We start from the raw sequence: 7,009 nt of genomic DNA on the forward strand, positions 1-7,009 counted from the left end.
GCTACAAGAGGGCAAAGCTGACTTTTTTTTTTTAACTTGAAAAGATTGCAAAGGGACAATGAGGTTTTTAAAAGAGCCATGTCCAAACCCATCTTCGTGGATAGCTCAGAGGTATCCTCTTTTTGCCTCCCCTATTTTAACTTGCCACATCCCAGTCATAGTGGGTTTTTTGTCTTTCTATTCAGCAAAACTTAAATGTTCAGATGTTGGTCTTGGTCATTTGCCAACTAATTTTAAAATAAAAAGGCACTGCACATAATTTGCATAAAGGGCCCCATGAGGGTGGGTTTTTTGTTTGTTTGTTTGTTTGTTTTGTTTTTAATCCTCCCTTCTCTTTTGTGCCTCCCCCTTATTTTCTTTTTTGTTTTGTTTTGGGTGGGGGTAGGGTGGGGATTTTGGGTTTTTAAGTCCTCTAAACACACTTGGGCACGGAAATGCAGTACTGTAAGGAAGAGGGACCTCCAGCTCACACAGACATCACCTTCAGCTGTATGAAAGGGACGGTTGTCTTGAAGTATATAAGGCACACTAAGCATGCTAAGTGGCGGGGATCAGAACTCTCCTATCTGAACCTACTGAGGAGCAAAGCAGCAGTTACATGGGATCCTGCAGGTCTCCCGTTTAGAGGCCGCAGTAAGTAGGAGTGGAACATGACTGGTCTCCTAACCAAGGTGCACTGAGAAGCAATCAGCGGGTCGGTCGTGGCCAGTCCTGGGGAGGTCTGAGTGGTGGTCTTTGGGATAACCTTTGGCCTTATGGATTTGGACTCGAAATTAGAAGAGCCTACCATTTCAGATGCAATCACTTTGGACATGCTTTTGCAGACAGTCCTTAATGCTGAAAACACAGAGAATGGGTAATTCAAGAGGCCTTTCTTTTAAAATAGACTTTTGTGACCCACTAATTGTAAGGTATTGCAAGGTCACTTTGCGTGTGTCATAAAGTTGACTTCCTTATTGGTTGAAGGTCACAGAAGTAGTGGTTTGCTTTGATGGAAATAGCTACAGCTGTGTCCCTTCTTGCTTCTTTCTTTTTCTTTTGCTTTTTCTCGGCACGTGGTATCTCCACCATTTCTTCTGCACAAAGATGTCTTCTGTTCATCCTGAACATTTTTAAAAAATGCAGAATTTTATGTGACTGCTTTTTTGCCTCACAATTATGCTGTGAATTTTACAAAAATTTATTTTCTTTTTTGATAATTTATTGTACCAAAGCTGTTTTTATAGCACATAGATGTCTGTAACCAATAATGTAGCAGTTCTGCACTTTGACACAAGGTGTAACTAGACCATTTTTAAATGTCAGTTGAAAATTATGGCTGTACTATTGCTTAAACAAAACTGGAACTGTTGTTGAATCCATAGCCAATACATTTACAGCAATCTGTGTACTGAACATAATAGATTGACATCTAATTCAAGATTACAACATCTGTTACATTCTAAATGTGTTCAGGCTTCTGAGGTAAAGGGACACTGGATCCAGAAGCTATGGAGCCAGCAGTTGATTCTTGTATTCCTGATTAATCTATTTGTAAACTTGAAAGCAAGACCTTGATTACGCCAACAGGTCCACGGTATGAGCCCTAGTAAAGCAGAACCCTCACATGTGACCCAAGTGAACAGGCTGGTGTTTAACAGGTGCCTCGTTTCGAGATTACGCTGCCTTAATATAACACAGTCTGGCAGTTGCTAAATTCGTGTTCCCATTTTAAATTGACCAATTTTAGGATGTTAGACTTTTTGAGCGGTTGAATTGGGAGAATGAAGATAAGTAATTTACCTAGAAGCCTAGAAAAGAAGCAGTAATCTACCTCTGCCGATAACCCTGTTCAAAACAACTCAGCAGAACACCACATTACTTTTTATTGGTCAATTCCATGTGGCTAACTAGGTCAATTTTTTTTTGAACAAAAGCAGGTTTTATATGTAAACAGTGACAAAAGAAAGGCTCAAAACAATGTAAATGTGAATGGATACTTGGAACTATCCGTTTTTATAAACCACAAAAATTTTTTGTTGTTAATCAGGAAATCCATATTTATTTTGTAATTAAATGTCAAGCCTGTGGATGTGTTTTTTTTTTTTTAAACTTGGTAGTCCATAAAGGTTTACAGTGAATAAAAGGATATCATCTTGAGTATAGCAATATCAAAAGGAATTCAGTAGTTACTGCTGTTTAGGAATATAAGGTTAAGATACTATATGGGTCAGGTCATTTTTTTCTGTGCTGGTTGCCACATCTTAGCAAGCACCAAAAAACTAAAGCAATTTTTAAACCAATATTTACATAAAGAAAATCATAAAATCCAATGCTTCTGCATACTGTGTTATGTTACAGTCCAGTTTTGTGTGCTTTACTACACAGTTTGGTTACAGGACTTCTGTGCATTGTAAACATAAACAGCATGGAAAAGGTTAAATACCTGTGTTCAGATTGTAAGATCTAGTCCGGACTTGCTGTGTATATTGTAACGTTAAATGAAAAAAGAACCCCCTTTGTATTATAGTCATGCGGTCTTATGTATGATAAACAGTTGAATAATTTGTCCTCAGACTCTTTACTATGCTTTTTTAAAATTAATTTAAGAAAAATGTAAACATAGTAAAAATCTTCCTATGCAATTAACCTGATCCAGGTCTGGTAGGTATACTGAATATAAATTTAGTCAAAATGTGTTAAAAAAAAAAAAAAAATATTTGAGTTACAGCAACTTAGCCTTCAAAAGTCTCTGAAAGTAAAAATTGGAGGTATAACAGAATGTTTTGATTTTTAAAATCAGTTCTTTATATGAATGACCACTGTATTGACAGTGCTACAATTTTGTTTATAGTATTTAGGATGGATGAGAGTGTACGATGTTTTCTCTAAAAGGCTTCAACCTGCTTAGTTGTGAGAGGAAATACAAACATCATTGCTTCTCTTTCCCCATATTCTCATATAGGGACATATCAAGAACCTGCTTACTCAAACTCTGGAATTCCTGCTACAAGCCATCAGTTTCTGGCCTGAAGTCTTATAAGTTAGCCTGCATAAGTATATACTAAGGTGGCTTTCAGAAGGTATAACACTTATTTAAGTTAAATGTGAGTCTAAAACTCAGGTTGGGTGCTTGAAGTTGACTTATTACATATGTAACAAAGGAAAACTTTAGTGTTTCTTAGGGTATGAGAATTACTAGGTAAGTGGCACATTTAGTGATTGTCATTTACTGAATATTAGAACTACATGTTTTAAAAAAGGTTGTGCTAATTACATCAGGCCTACAAAATGCTGTAGTGTTTCTCGCTATACTCTGTCCCACTTTGTGTGTTGTAAAGCTGATTGTTGTGCTCTTATAGTAGGGAACTGTGTGAACAAAATATACATGATAGTTAGATTGCAACCCCTAAATTCTGGGTCAGTTCCCCAGTTTCCTTTTGGCCCACCTTATTTTGTTAGCCCTTGAAATACAAGTTCAGTATTCATTTTTATGTCCATCTTTGTAGTGGTGACCATTTATAATAGACCAGATGGTTCATTACACCTACATGACTAAGTCTTAGTGCCAGATAGAAGAATGTTGGAGAATGTTAAGGTTAACAGGGACGAATACTTGGGTACACCAAGACTTTATATTTCTTAAAATCTAATTGAAAGTTTGTGCTGAGACATCAGAGAGCTAGCTTTTGTTATGAGGCAGAGTAGAAAAAATTTTTGTTTAAAGAATTATTTAATTTCATTTATAGAGTGTGCGCACTCACCAGAGAGGGAGCAGTCAACAAGCCAGCCGCTGGGTCTGGGACTCAAACCACAGTCAGCCATGTGGAGTCCAGTGCCCTAACCACCATACCACCTGCTGGCCCAAGAGCAGAGGTTCTTATTTTCTTTCTTTCTTTTTAAGAGGTTCTTATTAACTACAGTTCTTCTCCTAGACATGTTTCCTAGGAGGAAAATGTACATCTAGTAAATTTTAGTGCTGAGAACAAGAGAAGAAACCCTAAGAAAACTATTTTATTTGTTATCCCTTTAAATGCCCAAGTCTGTAAATGCATCCTCCAAGAACCCCTCCTGTGTGGGTTCCAGCAGAGCTTTTGCCCTGGACTAGGATATTTTTTCATATGTCTAGGTCAAAGCACTAGATAGTGTTTTGTGATGAACTTGTTTAGTAAGGTAAGTGGTTCATCATTGTGCATGTGTGTCTCTCTCTTCAACGTGTGCCTAGTAGCCAAAGTCCAATTTCAGCTTCTTTCAGGAATGATAAAGAACCAGGGTGTTCTTGAGTCAGTGTTTTTAGAAGTAATATTTACCTTAACACTGGACAACAAAGTGTTTGTCACCATTTTTTCTGATATTTTTACCTTAAATGTTCAAAGGCAAAAAGAAGGCCTTTTTTTTTTTTTTTTTGAAGAGGTTTTTGCTATAGGGCGCGTGCGCTCGCCAGACAGACAGAGAGAGATAGAGAGATAGAAAACGAGAAATCACCCCCCAGGGGGGATGGCCACACCGCAACCCCTTCTCCATTCTCCTCTCGGGATCTTGGACATGCATGCACACGCGCCCGGCATGAGTTTAAGCCACTGGGTCCGGGACTCGAACCACGGTCGACTAAGTGGGAGTCCAGCGACATAGCCATTACGCTACTGCTGGTCCCAGAAGGCCTGTTTTCTTCAACTGAGCACTATGACTTAACTGGATACCTAGAACTAGAACCTACAGGTTTCTTTTTAATATACAGATTTTTTACTTGAAGCCTTTTTTTTTCTCATCTGTCAGATATAGCTATGTGTAGAGGATTGGGATTAGTGTCGGTAAATTTTAGTTACAACTTGATATGAGATTCCCTGCCATCCTCAGCCAAACTTGCCATTGCTTCATCAGATCTGTGAGGAAATAACACGCAAGCCTTGAATTTGCTTGTGGTATAGACAGGCCTCTAGCTCTCTTCCTTTTACTGTCACCAGATAAGAGCTGTCCAAACTCGACTGGGTTCTAAAGAAGCAGAGTGTGTGAGGGTAGGAGCCATGCAATAAAATACACTTGTTAAGTTTGAGTATGGAAAATATGGTGGCAAAAGTTGATTTAGGGTAGGGCTGGCAGGTGGTATGGTGGTTAAAGGTGCTGTACTCCCACATGGCCAATCATAGTTTGAGTCCCTGACCTGGTGGCTTGCTTTCTCACTTTATCTCTCTGTCTCTCTCTCTCACTCTGTCCCTCTCTGGTCAAATTTAAATAAATAAATAAAGTTAAATAATTATTTAAAAAAAAAAAAGTTGATGGATGGTAATAGTGGGTATAGCTCAGTTCCCCAGGGAGATGGTTGAGGCCAGTGCTGGTGCTATCATTGGGTGTCATTGGCCAGTCCGTTTGCAGCTAGGAGGTCACACCAGGGGTTTCAGGTTGTGACATGAGAGAGGCAATGTAGGTATTATTACATTGTAAACACCATAGTTTGATCATCTTTCCAATTAAATGTATAAAATTGCTACCCTTAGGACCTTCTGGGTTTTCATTTTACTCTTAGGAATTTTTGCTCCCACTTTCTACTCAATCGTTGTAATTGTCCTAGAATGACTAACGTGTTGTAGAAGAAGAAAGATGAGCTAAAAGCAAAATGAAGTAGTTGGCACTGGACATGGCATGGCAGTTCTTCACTGGGACAGGTCTGACAAGCTAGCCTTGGTGGGAGGGCCAGCCATTGATGCCCAGATGGAAAAGAGGCCAGAGCCCTAGTGAGGTCTGCAGAAAGGAAGCCACTTCACCTTTGGAGTGTGGAATTGATTAAAATAGAGCCTGGAATGATGAATCATCTTTTATTCACTGTTGCATAGTAATGTGGCATAGAAATGTAGTACTGGGATGGGGATGGGTTTGTTAACTCTGTTAAATGTAATGAGTTAAGTCTGGTAGTGTGAAATGGTTGTGTTTTCAAAAATACAAAGCATAATATAGCATAAATTCATTGCCATATATATTACAGACTAACCTTAGGGTACTGAAGAGAAGATGGGATTTGGATAAGGAGACCCTGAAGTAAGAGCAAGAGTTTAGTTACCATAGGTACCATTCTCACTTTTGCTGCCCAGCAAATTGCAAATCAAAATTCTAGGAAAAGGATCGTTTGTGACCTCTGGTGGTCTTACTCAACTGCTAATTCAGCACCTACCAGTTTCAAACAGATCTCCAACCCTCTTGTACACAACAGTCTGCTCTATTGCTTTATAACTCACAGGTGACCCCATCACACTTGTTTTTTTATTGAAGGTTGGATTGGGTTTGGTCATGTGTCTTTTCGGCATCTTTATAGGTGATTCTGAAACTTCAGATATGACTCAGGGCTAGGAAGCATGTAGCTGAGTTCAAGGATACCCTAAAATAGAGTTTAACTACTGAGCTTTATATACATATGGTAATTAGTAATTGAAGTTCATAACTAATATTGCATCACAAAACGTGACAGTCTCCAAGAAAGAAATGCCACACATGTCCAGTGCCATATGTGAGTATATGAAACTTTTGATCATCTGTATGGTTGCCTCTTTGCTGCAGCCCTCAGATGTGGCATGAGGATGACATGTATTTAATTTTACTTTCCAGCAATGGGGCTGGAGTTTTTTCCTTCATATCTCAGCCTCTTGTGGTCTTGAGGCATTGGCAGAGCCCCCCAGGCAGAGCCACTGTGTATTAGTTTCAGTTTTCAACTTTTAGAGTCAGAGGTGGGTTCAAATCCTCTTTAGCTCTGTTATCCTGGGTGAGATGCTCTGCTTCTCCTAGCCTGCCTCTTCTCTATAAAGGGGACATGTCTATAATATCCAGTTTTGGCACAGTCCCTATGGCAGAAATCTTTGGTTTTGTGCAGGCCTCAATGAGCTACCATACATTCTGGTCTTAACACATGCTTAATATTTAGGAAGTGCCCATTGAATACAAGTGACTGGACTGGCTCCACAGCCTGATGGTTAAGGTAGCTGGATCCCATGTGGGTGATTATGCAGTTCGAGTCCTGGACCTAGCAGCCTCAAAGATATAC

Source organism: Tupaia chinensis, unplaced genomic scaffold (genome assembly GCF_000334495.1).
Source record: "Tupaia chinensis unplaced genomic scaffold, TupChi_1.0 Scaffold000175_1, whole genome shotgun sequence".
In the NCBI taxonomy this organism is placed as follows: domain Eukaryota; kingdom Metazoa; phylum Chordata; class Mammalia; order Scandentia; family Tupaiidae; genus Tupaia; species Tupaia belangeri.